The 16,432-nt window shown below is 36.3% G+C and overlaps 1 protein-coding gene across 5 annotated transcripts in view; it reads right to left on the bottom strand.

Annotated features, from left to right (window-relative positions):
• Positions 1–16,432, bottom strand: part of DICER1 (dicer 1, ribonuclease III) — a 66,244-nt gene that overhangs the window by 47,657 nt on the left and 2,155 nt on the right. For 4 of the 5 annotated variants that reach the window (XM_032187732.1, XM_032187731.1, XM_032187735.1 and 1 more), the window contains exon 2: positions 676–741. The gene's annotated coding sequence lies outside the window, so the exon portion shown is untranslated. Of the gene's footprint in view, positions 1–675; positions 742–4,501; positions 4,847–16,432 lie in introns of those variants that run through there. The other variant, XM_032187734.1, reaches the window with a different exon arrangement.

Below are 16,432 nucleotides of genomic sequence, written 5' to 3'. Positions count from 1 at the left end.
AAATAATTATGATTTAAATGCTAATTTCTGATAGTTTAAATATGCAAGGAAAGCATAATTCCCTAATCCTACTTAACAGGTTACTATGATTAATACTAATAATTGTTTCATATGAAAATATAATAGAAGTATGTTTTCAATTATTTTTTTTTCAAATGTAATGTTTTTCCATACAAATACTTTCATTTCACTTAAACATAAAAAATGGAATTCAGATTTTTAGTTTCAATTTGAAGCCACAATAAATTAATAAAAAAGCAGCAACAATTTCTAAGCAATTAGAACATGTATATTTAAATAAAAGTAATATTTTGCAATTAATAAATTTCAAATTGTATAAAAACACATTTAGCTATACACGTAAAATCAGCAGTAATTCATGACAACTTCATAGATACATTAGCAACTTCATAAAACTAACTTAAAACACAAAACATAGTATATCTAAGCAGATTTACAATATTCTCAAAGCTCTAAAGCACAAAATTTACAGGAGATATTCACCTAAAGTATTAGTTTTCCCAGACCTAGAGAGACTCTGAAGTCAAATTTTTTTTAATCAATACTGAAAACTTAAATGCAAAATGAATCTTGATGAAAATTTCTACTCCAATCAGTTCCATAAAGTTAACGAGAAGGACACTCCCAAGATTACTTCAGTATGTTCATTTTTACCTCAAATGCTGATGCTGAGCTTTTCCAGAGTTTCCAAGCCTGTAATTTTGTTTCACCCTAGGTAACCTAAAAGGCAATATAAAAAGAGAGCATTTTAACATGAACTGCCATAAAAATCAATTGTGCCATGTGGTAGTCTGCTTTCTTGCATTTTAATATTTAGCTCTGTAGCAACAGCACATGGTCCTTCAAAATCTAATTATCATATGCCCTTTTTTGGCTAGGGATACAGACAGTCAGCATCTGAAAGCCATAAGTGCTCAGGAGATATTTGCATATATTCTGTTTTATCTGCTAAAGTAATTGCTAGCTGAGTACAACTAGATTTACAATTTTCTTCCCCTGTGCTCCCTCCACAGGAGTTTCACCTAATATTGTGATGAGGTCTTAAAGCAATTTATCAGCTGACAGCTTTGAAAAAGCTTAAAGAATATGCAATCCTTTTGAGAAAGCCAAATAAACAATTTTTGCTTTATTCTACAACAAGAATGTGTAGGGAGTGCAAAGCAGAAAATCTGATGAGTACTGTGTTAATGTATAAAATAGACCGATACAAATCTCACTGCCAGGGATACTTTTCAAGTTCACGTTTGCATCACACACACATCTTTTTCTGCACAAAATACAGAAAATTATTGGTAGGAAGTCGTGAGTAGAATTTAAATTGATTGTAATACGTTCCTGTTATGTCTAGATTATTCATCTATTCACCGCCGCCAAAACATGAACCAGAATACATATTGCACTGAACCAGAAAATAGCCTAACAACAGAAAACTGTCACTTCTGCAAGAAAAATACAGAAATAAACCACAGTTTATATTGTTTCTTCCTGCTTCTCTTGCAACTACAGCATTTAGTTACCCTTCCACATAACAAACACGAAGTCTCAATTATTTGTCAGCAGAGCTAATGCCATGTATTGCTTCACACAGCAAACACACTTTATTCTGTAATCACAGATGGCAAGCAAAAAGCAAACAAATTGGTAGGTAAGATTTGGGAGAACCAAAGAAGTGTGTAATTCTCCACCAAGCCCAACAATTTCCTTTGGCACATCCGAGCTGTAAACCAGAAGACTGCAGCCTTAATCGACTGGCAGGCAGGAATTACAGTAGGCCCTTTTAATGCTGAAGCTAACATACAACCAGACAGGCCACATTCCTGAGATGCAGTCAAGTTCTCCTACAAAACAGCAAACTTCTATGCCATTAGCATCTAAATGGTGCTGGTGCACCCGCCCAGACAAAAGCCTGGTGCAGCAGCCAGCCGGGCCTGCAGGCCCAAGGCCTGTGCAGCTTGCCAGTGATCCCAGCACAACAAGGGACGCAGACAGGGCTTACCCCAGTAAATAACAAAACAGCCAGCTTTGATTGCCTACAAAAAAATCAGAGCCCAATCTGATATAACTTTTTCAACCACAGAATACATGTATACAATATAATTTATATGATTTTACTCTACACTGGCTGTAAGTCTTGTTAAAAAAAAACAGAGGAGAAAAAGGCAAAGTGACTTTTTAAATAACACTGATACCACTAAAAACAGAAGACATTCTAGAAAACTCGAACAGTAACAATTTTTGAGAGCTCAATATTCACGCATTTCATCTAAAGGTAGAAGGTAAGCATTCCAAAACAGCTGGTTATTTTGTCTAATTAGGCACACTGCAAACACACCAAATAATCAAAGTATAAAGCAGCAACATGGAAAAAAATCAGGTCCTATAAAGATGTCAAAAAAAGCATCCAAGAAGTGACACAAGTTACTCCTGCAGATCTCCGATGCCCTGGCAATCTGCAAGCGACAAGTCTCTGCCAAACTCAGCCAAGACCTTCAAGTATGTAGGCTATTTGCTACTCCAGAAAAGACAAGTAAACAAATGTATCATGTAGTACATAGAGGAATATATCAACAGGTTTGGTTTTTGTTTTTTTCATACTGTGGTTTTATAATTCAGTATTTGTAAATTATCTTGATGTGATACCTAACTGTTGCTATTTAAAAAAAATAATTAGAGGATGGAAGAATGGAATATTATAAACAAAAAAACAGGTGACATACAGCAGGCAATGGACTGAATTTGAAACACAGATTATCAGTATTCTCTCTCCATCACCATCTACAGTTTGAAGTTAAACTATTACTTCTGTCCAAATTACGATGTCAATGCTTAATTAAACTATTATTCATGAACTGTTAACAGCTTGAAAATTAGTTTCTTTTCTTGCAGGATCTAAGCAATCAGACTGAAGCTCACAAGAGAGCTATGGGGTGAACCACCTTCATGAAAACACAAACGCATTGTAGCACGATTCAAAACCCTGCAGCATAAGAGGGTAAAAACCACTATTATGGTTAAGAGAAAGCCCTCTGGGCTGGCATCCTCTGTGTGTACATGTTATGAAGTGGAGTCAGTACCAAGTGGGAGTCAGCCTTCTCTGCAATGCATTATCCCAGCAACCTTGTATTTCAAGTATTTTTCTTTTCTTTTTCTTACTGCAAACACAGCTAGTCAGGAACCCCAGTACAAACTGCATACTACCTCAGATTGACTCCAAAACAAAATACTTTTAGCATCTGTGGAACTAAGCCTTCTCCATGGAAGTCTGGGGAAAAAAAATACTCAGAACACCTCTAAATGCGAAGCCAACTGTAAGAACACTGAAACATTTAATAGATTTCACAATTAAAGTCAAATTACTCCATGTAATACTTGCCTTTTTTTTTCATGCTACTATTTGAAAACTTGCCCATTTAAAAATCACAGTTAACTACATGAAGTAGGATCTATGAACTTCAGTATATTATTACATCAATATCACAAGAAAATATAGTCAAACATATCAATGAATTTATCTATCATGTGGTCCTTTACTTGGGTAGCAAATTATTTACTGGCAATTATTTAATTTAGCTAAAGGTTACATTTAAGCCTCTCAGGCAAGTGTATGTTTTGACAGGAAGGCAATTAAGCAGACCTTAGGGCAGGGATTTCTCTTTTCCCCAGCCCAGGGGCAAGCTGTGAGGCAAGTACAGTTCCAAAGCACCAATTATTCTTGCTTATGGTAAGTAAAAGCAGCAGCTGCCCCCTGAATATAACCCCACGTGGGGATTTCAAGCCTGTTATTTGCGTAAACAAAAACATAAATCCTTCCTCCCCATGTGGCAAAAAGTCAAGCTCCCCAAAACACAGGTGTTTGACAGTTTTCTGTTCTTTCTCTGCCAGAACATCCAAAGTTACTAACAGAGTTCTACAATACAAGAGGTCTCTGAAGTTACTAGCGTCACAATGCAAAAAAATCTATGGATATCTGGGTTTTTAAGCCATCTTCTACAATTTTCACTGACAGTCTAAATGAAAGTTCAGATCTCATAGCACTGATTATAATATTAATTCATCTACCACCTGAAATTCAGTATGGAAATAGTAGGCTTAATAATATGCAAATTAATTTGGGGAAATTAATAGTGCAAATTAACTCATCCTAACGAAACACACAAAATATTGAAGTATTACATACTGATTAGTACACTATTTAATTACATTTTGGGCTTTGTGTTTTTTAATCTGTTTTCCTGAAAAAGAAAAGCTGCTCACTGATCACACTACAGGTCTGTATACACTCTTTCCTGGCCAACTACCTGTGGGCACAGTGCTGGAATTTTCTTTTATGTGAAGCTGGGATAGAATCAACATTAAGTTCATAAAAATATAGTATAAAGACAGCCAACTAACACTCCCCAAATTAAGAAACCTTTGATGTCTTTTTGCATTAACGTCTTAATGTTTTCTTGCCTCAAAAACAAAAAACACCCCACCATACCTTCTCAGATGCCAGGGAATCCAATCTCCAGACAGGTACCTTCAGATAGGAGGAAGAAAAGGGGGGACAGGGAGGGTAGGGGAAAGACTTCATTCATTTTAATTCATTTTACTGAAGAAAAACCAGCATAATCTGTAAGACACTTCTATATGCCTGCCAATTTTTACGTATTTATTTTAAACAAACTATATAATAACGTCTAAAGGTGTAGATGAAAACACTCTCTGGAATCTTAAGTGTTTCAAGTGCACTCACATAAAATATGAGGAACAGAATTCCCCACTGCCGAACAAGAATACACGTGCAAAGCTAAATAATATTTTTTTATCTGAATTACTTTATCTGAACAAATTACCAAATGGAAAAGATCTTTAGAAAAGGAAGTAATTTACACATTTGGCTAACCAACTTACTGTGCAAAGCACAAGAAAAATAAAAATTTTTATAAAGCCATTTCGTGCATGAAGAGCTGAGAATCAACAAGGCTAACAATTACCTGGATGATAATCTCAAATCACCAAGTGCAGTGCAAAATCAACACCAAAAAACTTTGCACACCATGAAGCACTTCACATGGATTCCAAATATTTTTAATTTTCTAAGAATTGAAATAACCTTTCATTTAACAGTAGTTATTACTGCTTTCTATTTGAGTCACACTGAAAACATTGCAATCCTTGGGAAAGCAGTGGCTTTTATATCCTACAGAAGGACTGGGTCTCAGCCCTTAAGCAGCTACATACCTGGAATACAATGAACATTGCACTAAAAGCTACTGCATTTTATAGATAATGCTATTCCCTCCGTATAAATATATGCATATAAATCAGAACTTAATAACTTTTACATTATTTACAGTTAAAAAAGTTAAGAATAAGACTTCAGCAAGTTATAATGAATTAGTCATTTTTAGTTATTTTAATGCATTGATCACTTTTCAACGTTGTCCAAAAAGGCACAACGTTGTCCAAAAAGGCACTGCCTGGCATTCAAAGAAGCCTTTAAAATTACATTTTAACATTATGAAGCTAGAAGTTTTGTACAGTATTTTTGCATCACAGGTTGTTTGTAGTACTGTTGGTTCTCAAAAATAACCAGCAACGAGAAACCAATTTAGATAATTTTTAAAAAATTACTTGATGAAAAGATGGCAATAGGACAGCTGAAGTCCTTAGCAAAGATAAAGTGGCAAAAAATAGCAGCGCAGGACAAGATATGTTTTGTTTTAGTCCTGAATCTGAGGTAAGAAAAACTGCAATGGTTTGTAAATATTATCTTGTGCTCTATAACTTCAGTTTTTCAATGAAAAAGAAAAAAGAAAGACGTCTTTATTCATCACTTGTCTCAAATAGAAATCTTAGGAGAGTAAATATTGTCTTACCAGTGACTTTGAAAAATAAAAATATTTAAGATGCACAAAATACAACTGGAACACTTTCTTGTGCACTATGCATGGGATCACAGATGCCTAACAGTAACAAGCTTAAAATTTAAAGCCCCCCTCCTCCTCTAAATACCTTTCACTCTCTCATTAACTACGAAAGACAGAAGAAGGTCAAACAGATATAAAGCCAAACACATCAGTGAAATTTGGAAGTGCCCTGTTCATCGTGAGGGTGCCCTAACTGCAGTGCTGATGTTGCGAAGCAGCAGTAGCACTCGGAGCCCACGCACACAAATCAGAGAACAGACCTGGTCTGGAGTCAGCCATCTGTGAATCTTCCACAGGAAGAGAATGAATACAAGGTGACAAAAAAATTATGCAGATAAAATAGGTATCTGAGAGATTTCTTTGTTCGTGTGCAGGTTAGCAAGTATTTTTGCCTAATGCCAAGTCTACATTATAGGGAAGAATCTTTCTAATCCAATGCAGCATTAGTCCAATTTTTCATGTTAGCTTTGTACATCACAAATATAGTAATGTGTACTTACACTATGCAGCTTACCAAAAAAAGTAACTAAGCTGCTCCTCCTTGCTGAATAATAAAAGAGCTTCAAAAACTGAAATAAGCTGTTTTGCTACTACCTACACGAGCCATTAAAAAAATAGGGAAGATAAGCATATATTTACCTTTTACTTCTCAAAACTGGAGTGGAAGCAATCCCTACCGATAAACAAAAGCATTACCCAACTATAAACATAACAGAGAGGTTCCAGATATCAAAGCTATTACTGAATAATGCATCAACTCATTTAGTGATTGAGGCATGTTAGAAAGCAAAATTAAAGGAATTTTGCTAAACGATTCCACTTTTTCTATATTCTTACATAAAGCCATTCAGGGCTGAGAAATAGTGTTTTAAAGCAGCTAAATCCCAGTAAATGGTGCAATTGAGTTTCCAATGTTAGTTTGGGTTCTGGAAGCAATATAACACTGTAGTACTCCAGCTGGCAATTAACCCTTCTGCCCAGGGGAGCTGAGAATTAATATATTCATCGAGTTCTTTCAGTTCCAGATCTAGCCTGAATAACAGATACAATATTGCACTGGAAAGACAGACATACCTACAGGATCTTGGTCCACATTCATCAGTTAAATGGAATTTCTCTCCTCTGTAGCACTAAAGCATAGTCCTACAATTCAGTCAGCTGAGAATTGTATTTTCAGGGCAGAACATAAAGATACAAATTCAGAAGAGTTTTTAAAATATAGATAGCTAGATATAAAATTGTAGATTTTGCTCTATTCTCGGTTCTACCTTGCACTGAATTTGTCAAACGACCTACAATTATGCTTAGTATCATCTGATTGCTAGGGGATAAGCAAGCATTTTACAGGTTGCTTGATTCCAGCACAATTAAGCAGCTAACAGCAGGTAGTCATTAATAAAAAACTTCAGATTTTTTGTGATTTTGTCAGTTCAGAGGTCTTAGAAAAAGAAAGATCCAAATTCTGTGATGTCCACCTGGCAGCTGCATGAGCAGAGCTTGGACTATCTCCCCTTTCCACTGGTGTCCTAAGCTTCTACTCTGTATATATTAGGACCTACCAAAAAAAAAAAAAAAAAAAAAAAAAAAAGGCAGCTTAGCAGGTATATTCACTACAGAAATCTTGGAAGCATGGGAGGAAAAACAAGAGAAAAGGTAAGGAGTGGAACACATCTCCACCATGTTGACTCTGGAGAAAAAAACAGATTCACACGTGAATCTCTAATTTGCACTTATCACCATATCATTCTTCCTACTTGGGTTGAAAAAAATCAGTGTTTGACATTTATGACTCATTTTAGGGCAGCACATTGTGGAAACATTCCTCGACACCTTTTGTTATCTGACCCTTGGGCAGCTCTACAAATGCTTCAACACTTTCACTTAACAATGAGTACTGGATGAGGAATATTTTCTTGCCCTCGTTTATCCTCCCCATGCCCTGCAGATGACCAATTCCATAGGTCAGACTGAGCACACAACTCTCCAGAGGACAATCCAATCCAGACTAAAGAGATCCATGAAGCAGCATGCAAGGGGGTGGAAGGAGCAGCAGCTGGAACAAACACAACCTTTTAGGCAGTATCAGAAGAAATGCTGCCAGCATTTAAGTGACAAAGAACAATGAAAGCTCAATCTAGGTATGAAGGAATTAAAGGAAAGAAACAAGTTTCCAGAATAAAAGGAGAAAAACATGAATGCAAGCAAAACTTTCAAGAAGAGATATTCCTTCTCAAATTAAAAAAATACTGAAAGCCAAAAGACACCAAATAAAAGACATTTAAAAGCAAGGGAATAATACACATTAAGGCAGAATAATTATTCCACCACAACATCCCAATACAGCAGGTCTGATTAAATCCACAACATTAACACCCCTTAATTCAATATTGACTTTTACTAGGAAACTTTAAATAATCAGTTAAAAACTCATTTAGATTTTGAAGTTTCCTTTGAAAGGATTACTTCTTTATTTGATATTAATTACCTGGGTCTAGAACTGATGAATATGAACCTCCAATAAGTTAGGAGGGTACTGTTAGCACTATTATTAACATTTACTTCATTTACCTTGTTAATTGGTCTATTCCATTATGCAGAACAGCTTGTTTGTCTGCCTATTACATGTATTGTGGTGTATTTAGAAAGAACTTAGAACTCACTTATATACAAATTATTTTAAAGCATTATTAAACACAACTTTATGTAAATATTTACGTATAACTGGCTTTTAATTTCACTGAATAATAATTTGATTTTATCACCTACAGCTAATGAGCTGACTTATTTGAGTGGGCATGAAGAGATGCACCAACATGCTGCAAGAAGAAAGCTGAGTGGTATGACTTTCAGAATGATTTACACAAATGTAGTGCCTAACTTTCAGTGGAGATTTGAAATGTTTTCCACTTCTTCCTCTGAATTGCTTTCTTAACTCTAAAGGAGACAAAGCTGAGGAAATGTGACTTCTCTTTAGCAAACAGATTAATTACAATACCTTTCTTGCGTAAGAAAAATCAAAAGTACTGTTATTTAGAACAAATGCAGAGATTAGTTTTACTACTTTAAATACTTAGACCAACATCTGCTGAACGTGGAATACAATTCTGACACTCAAGCTCTTTTTTCTCTAACTACATATAATGTATACAAAAGATGGCCATTTTCAAAATTTACAATTTGAGCTATTTCAGCATCTTCCAAACATACACTAAAACTGAGGAAAAAAACAACCTGTAGATTTCAGCCTTGACTATCTGTAATAAGGAGTTTTGAAATGAAATTGCAAAGTTACAGTTACTAGAACTGTGACACTGCTGGGCAGATAAGACCTTAGAGAAAGTGAGTCTAATCAATCAAGACAATGAAGTTAATTTGGAAAGTATAAGTGAATTAAACCCTTACAGGCAAGCTGTCACTGAGGAGAGTGACCCTACTACTTTTCTTCAATTAGGATTAAACACAGAACATATGCAGGTTTAACACATCTTACTTTCACCAGTGGTATTTCATTTTAGCTCTCAAATACTCTCATGCAAGTCCGTGTCTGGTTGTACAGTCAAAGTTTTCTAGAATACATACAAAGGAAACGTGATATCCCTGGTATGGAAATATGAAGTGTCTCCCGTATTTTTGTCATCACTTCTCTTCCATTTTCACTCAGCAGTGAGACAAAACACTATCCTCTTGTCAGCTTAACACACATTGAATAGGGACTGCCATACATACAAGAACATCCCTCTTGTATTCACTCTTCAACCCACATGCTGCCTCCAACTCTGTCTAATGCCAGCATAACGATTTCCAGGTAATTTGTGACCAGATCTATCAGTAATAAAGTCACACAGAAGAAAGCTGTTTCTTCGATGAAGCAGTTTCCCTAATACACCACACAGCTTCAGAAACGCTTGCACTCAAAGCCTCGTAGCAAGTATCATTAAGACACACACATTTTCTTCCTACGCAGAAATGGCAAATCAAATGCATATCAAACTACATACAGCCTGGCATACATGAGGAGCCAGTGCACCTCAGATGCTTAACTGGAAAAAGAATTTACTGTTTTGAGTATTACCTCCATGGTCATGCAACACCTAGTTAGAATAAAAAGTATAAAATATTTATTTTCTTTAAAAGTTAAGTTTTTGTCTTTTTAGTTAACCCTCTAGACAGTATCATAACACCAACTGCAAATACTCCCGTATTAATTATTGTCTACAATTTCAAATGAAAATTATACATAGTGAAATGATATTCTGAGTAGCATGTCTGTTAATTGAAACTGATAGGTACTCTTTACCCCATAAATCTAGTAGGATAGAAAAGTTTAGCACCTACTTTAAGTGTGGAAAACCAAAGAGTGAAAGTCACTCTGTTTTTCTGGACATTCTTGCTCAGAGTTTTGATGCATCTTAATTGTACTATTGCCAGTAAATTTAATGCTTTTTTTTTTTTTTTTTTTTTTTTTTTAAAAAACTGCAGTCAATGTTCACCCCTAAACCAAGAGTAACTCAGAAAAACACAGAAAAACACAGCCTGGATAACTTGTATAGCCTAATCTCTACCTTCCATCTAGTTTTACAGATCATTACTCAAATTGAGGGGAAAAAAGAAAAATCAGAAAGTTTTCCTGGCTTACAAAAGTGACTTGCCTTTTCCAACTACTTCAACCTGTTAATTATGTGAGAAGTTCAGAAGTATTTAAAGATTTATGTTGTAAATAGTGTGGGGTCCTAAAGCTTTGATTTCAGACTAAGGATTACAAATCTCTATCATGCTGGCAGTAAACAGGCTAGATTTTTATATCAATATATATAGATAGAGTCAAGACAATGTTTTGCCCTTCCCTTGCTGAAACCTAACCACTCTGTTTCTAAAAGCTCCTAAGGCTAACCAAAGATTAAAAAAATATATATCAAAGTTTCAGAAGAATGTGAAACAGCGTAAAGGAAAACACTAATCTTCAAGTTATTAGACTTTGATTTGTATTTAATTTTACTACTATCCTGGAATACACAATCACTGTTTGATGAAAACAGGAAGAGATGTTCTAAAACTTAAACCACTTTCTTGAATAGCTCCTGAATTACAGAATCATCACTCTATACTACCACTAGAGAGAAGTGACAGGTTTTATACAAGCCATAAGTTTGGACCTGAGTTTTCCAAAGCTAATAAGCTACAGCACAGGTGTTCCATCTTGCTACCATTTTCTGGTGGTATTATCTTTGTTTAAAAGCTGCTGAAACCTCAGAATATTATTCAGTAAAGAAATGTCATTAAGTGGAGGTTTGAATCCATTAGACTTTCCACACCATAAGCTTTCACACCCCACACTCCCGCCCCCACACTTTGGCTCATATCCTATATTCACCCCAGCTGATTTTCTACACAAAACCCATACAATAGCTGTAATAACGCATCCAATTATAACAGTTAAGAAAAGTGAGAAAGTGGAATGTTGAAAAAAATACGAAACAACTTGTTAATTAACATGTGAGAAATCAATATTCACATAGAATGGAAGTATTCACTGATTCAGTAGGGAAGACAATGAAGTGGAGGGTAGTATTTTGGGATGAGACCTCATGAGACCACCAATCTAATCCCGTGGCAACCTAGTGCTAGATGGAAGAACCCTGCTCTTCTCACTGCTCCTTCCCTTCTCTAAACAGCTGTGGCATTTGTCTAACATGGAAAAAATAGTTCAGCTCCCTAACCATGTCATTTTTCTCCTTTACCTAGGCAAGCTTGTGCTTGCTGAACCAGCAGAAATCAAGTGTGTGGGGGCGTCAGATGAGTATTAGAGCTGGCATGAGGAGACAGTTGTCATCCGTTTTGACAGCCATCATATGGTCTATGTGACAGAAAACAAGCAAATTGGGTTCAAGAGGTTTTTGACTGTCACTCAAAAAGAGAGACCAACTTCTTTATTGCCAACTGTTGCTGACCTGTGTTATACTAAATGACAAGAAACCTAAAATTCCAGCAACAAAACTTCTTGCTCTGCAGTCCAAAAACACTTAATTGAATGCAACAAAAGAAAACATCAAGTGGCAGCAGACAGCAGTAACAGAATGACCAGATATAAGAATTCTAACAACTGTTAATAGCTGGCAGTCAATGTATACATTAGTAGCATTATTGGCACATTACTCCAAATGCTTGCCAGAAATCAGCACCTGCTTCATCATTATGCCAGTCACTACATGCCCTGAAATCATCCAGCAGTTTGTTGCACGCCCTCACCCACTGAGATAAAACACTGTTCGTGGACAATTTCACAGATTTTGTTACTGAAAACTCATCTTCTATTCTATGTAAGTAACACAGGCTTAAGAAGACCACTTTCCAGAAAGTTCAGTATTAATCAAGGCAGGTTTCACATCTCAATCTCTACACAGCAGAGCATTAACTAGGCAAAGATTACCATAGGGAAAATTACTCATCTCCTAGAAGTTGATTGTATGTCTTTCAAAGACCCAGGGAGCTCATAAATGTTTTTGGCATTCTCCCAGGCTTTTTTCAATGAATGACTTCAAGGTAAAAATGCAGGCCTAGGTTGTACATTACCTTCATAAAACCTACACCTCCTCCTCCGGAGCTCTGTCTGTGTCAGCTCAAGCTCTTTCCTCTCAAATCCCAGGACAGGAATTCTGTAGCGCACATTCTAGTCACACTTCTTCAGAGAAAGATTTCACTAAATTGTAGTCTTTCTGATTACACAGTAAACAAATCAACTGATGTATTCAGCATATAATCATATGGACTTGAATAGCTGAGTATACATTTCTTAATTATTTATAATCCTTGAAAGCATACAAATATGCAACTTTCTCTTGCAATGCCAATTACAGCTTTCTATGTTTCTTCAGTGTCAAAATAAGTCAATTCAGGAGGCTCACGTTGACAGAGTTCGTTATTATTTAGAGCAATGAAGAAAGGAAAAAATTCATTACAAGTAGTAAAAAATTAAAATGAGGTCCCTGGGATCCTGCTGAATTTTCCCAAGCGAATAGAAAACACAGGCCTTGCTTAGAATAACTGTAGAAATAATGAGAAAGGGAAAAATAACCCCCAGGCTCTTAGTAACATGCTCGTGTCACTGTCGTCTTACAGTCTCTGCCATTCAAGTTGACTCCAGGTTGAAACTATTCATTTCCTCAGGTCAATTCTCTCCTTGTTTAGCACCACAGAAACAAGAAAACATTAGTAGTAAGAACAATAAATAAGTACGAAATACATACAGATCCTCCCAGGGACTCATAGAGCACATGGCAGAAACAAGGGTTCTAATCAAGTTTTGTTTTTCAAGTGGCGTACTTTATCATGCCCATTATCCACCTTCACTATTCAGCTTCTAAGGCCTTGGAGATCATTTTGACAGTACTAAGTCAGACAGCAATAGTAACTAAAAGTGATCTTCAGTAATGGGAGGGGCATGTGCTGTCCACCCCAAGTCTTCCCAAGAGATCATATCACTTCCTGATTAATAACTTCACAGAGCAGATCAGCAATACAGGCATTTAACTTCAGTGCCATGGTGGCAAAAGGTTGTAGGTAACCAGAGGGAAAAAAAGAAAAAGAAAAAAAAAAAAAAACACTGAGGCTAAAACTCAGTTGTATTGAATACATTTGCTTTGCTTTCCCTTATGTCCTCTTCCACAAAGAAAAACCTACTAGCTAGTCACCATGAAGATGGCAAGGCAGACAAATTTGGCCACTCAGAAATACAAAACTTAAGCAAGTAATTAAGAGTCTCACTTGAGAATAATTATACTTGGTCATCTTTAACAATAAGGACGTTAGCGCAGAGATGATTGAACTTCTATAAAGCCAGAACAAGTCAGCTTAAATGTATCTAATTCTCCTAATGTAAAAAGAAGGAATACAAACACCTAGTAACTGTCCTTGATTTTGTCCTTGATTTAAGCACTTGAAAGTTAAACTCTGAGGATGGGCCAAAAAGAGAGAGATACCTGAATTAACTCTAGACCACTGCAGATCACCTCTAGAAGTTTCTAAGCATCAACTATGAAGCAGACTTATTGTTCACTTCTTCCTGAAGAAAGAACACAGCCAAAAGAGCCATCAACAGTTACAAGAAAGCTGTAAGAAACTTGATTAGAGGTGAGGGAGGGAGGCTGTTGCAAATGAAAAAGAAACATGAATTGCAAAGTTAGCCAGCCCACACACTTTTGCATAGTCAAATCAGCTCAATGGAGTCAAACAAGTTAACTTCAGAAAACAACCTGTATTTGCCTCTCTTCCTATTGGGAATAGACATTTATGTTATCAGCAAGTAGGTCTAAAACTCCAGCCAGCTTTCATAAAGATTATTTTTTTAATCGTTAATTCTTGAATTTTCAAGGAGACAATGTTTACTGCTACCCAGTCAGGTTTTAGTATCTCTGCTGAGGAAACTCTACATGGGTTGATATTTTATCAGGAATAAGAGACTCCAAAAGAGAGACAGGCACTGGAAACCAGGTCTTAATTTTTTAACAGTAAGGGTTGGGGATTTTCTTGTGTACACAAATGGTAAAGAAAAAATAGAAAAGAAACAAAGACACTCAGTGATTCACAAAAATACTCTAAAAACCCACAAGGCCAACTGAAATAGTCCCAACCTGTCCACCTCTATTCCCAGCAGCGATCCCACTGCATCTCAGACACAAACACATACTTATTTGGTGAACTCAGTTAAGGAACTGATCCTTTATGAATGACAAAAAAAGATGCAAAACACGGGCAGGAACTGATTATTACACCTTACATGGCAGCGTTTGCAGTGAGTGCTAAGTGATGGACATAAACAGAAAAAAGCAGAGCAAAGCTTTTCTACAAGACTCTTGAATTTGCAAGGATGAAGAGAATGATTTTGGTTCTATTGCCTTGGTTAGAAGGGACTGACCTGTCCCACTGGCTCAGTCAAAAAAAAAAAAAAAAAAACTGCAGATTTGTGTATATGCAGCTACATAAAAGCCGCAACAACAGGTACAAAAGACCCCAGGCTTCAGTAGTTGCAAGGAAAAAATGCAAGGAAAAGTTGGAGAATATTGCTCTTCCTTCTTTTCCCACCAGAGAAGGACATTTCAACATCTCCAACATTCCTGCACAAAAGCTGTGTAACTGTGCAAGTATAATCACTAATGTTAGCTTCAGTTCTCCACTTCACAAGTCCAGACACTGCAGCAATTTGAAGGTAAGAAATATCAGGGAAAAGTTCTTTAACTAACCCAGTCTGCAGTAAAGAGCAGAAATAACAAGAGAGTTTGAGATACACTGTTTAAGTTCAAAGTTGAATATCTGTGACATCAGAAGGTAAGGCATAGAAGAACTACCAAAACCAAGAGTTCACCTCACCTAACAGGGTATCAAAGCATACTTTATTAAAGTTGCATGCTGCTGTGTCCCATAGATTCCATCTGTTAGGTTATTTAATGGCATTCCTACACCTGCCCTTCTCTTCAGATGTTCAGCACAGCTTGAACACCAAAGCTTTGAATTCAAACCAAAGATTGCAGTAACTTCAGCTAAAAAGTGAAGTTTTAGTTTTTACTCTGTATCAGGTTTCTCTTCTGGCTTATCACAATCCACACAGAAGGCATGAAAGGCTGAAGGATGAAGAAAGAAGTCTGGATGGAGTGAAGAAAGCATCATTTTCCTTTACTTATTATTTGCCTTCAAGATAGCATGTTCAAAAAGCACATTGCACACAATTATACAGAGGTCACTGCTCTGTACAGTACTACAATTACCCTTTTACTTAACTTAAAAAAGAGCCACTTCTGAGAGAGGGAAGCTGGGAGTCAGAGGGTGTAAAATAATTTCTGTGCTATCAGTATGAAGAAATTACTACTGAAATACAAAGGTGACGGGACACAGATGGTCAGTAGCTACACAGCGAGCCATTACGACAGTAGGGAAGTGGAGCACAGCAGCCACCTCACTGCTCTGCCAGCAACCTATCAAGCTCCATATCCGCAGTTTGTACCACACCAACTGCACGAAAAAAAAAGAAAACTAGATTTTCTCTCCAGTAATTATGAAATAATGGTATAACCCATGTCCAAGTATGTTTTGATGCTTGATAGATTAGATTAGGCCATAAATAAAAGTAGTCTGTAGTCTTAGTGCTGCAATGCTCATCACTCTATAATGCTCGTCCTTAAGTGTACGATCCTTTCTAAAAATCTTCTTGAACACTTGCTCTCACTCACGTTCCACAGCTTACCCAAAGAGAAAATAAGTCAACTCCACATTCACCATATCCATTTTACTAGGTTGCTCCTTGCTTTACTAAAAAGGATAAAAATGCTTTTTTTTTTCCCAGTAATTTGCATTCAGTTACAGATCAATGCACATACAGAAAGTGTATGTGGGCAAAGCACCAGTACTCAAACTCTGTAATAAGGTGCACCTGAAGCAACTTTGTGTCAAGGAAAAAGGACCTCACAATTTTTTGAAACAGGAAGTGTATAGAATACACAAAAGTGATG

The sequence above is a fragment of the Aythya fuligula genome, chromosome 5, assembly GCF_009819795.1.
Source record: "Aythya fuligula isolate bAytFul2 chromosome 5, bAytFul2.pri, whole genome shotgun sequence".
Taxonomy (NCBI): domain Eukaryota; kingdom Metazoa; phylum Chordata; class Aves; order Anseriformes; family Anatidae; genus Aythya; species Aythya fuligula.
The sequence above is the reverse complement of the archived record's forward strand: the minus strand, read 5'-3'. Positions and strand labels throughout refer to the sequence as shown.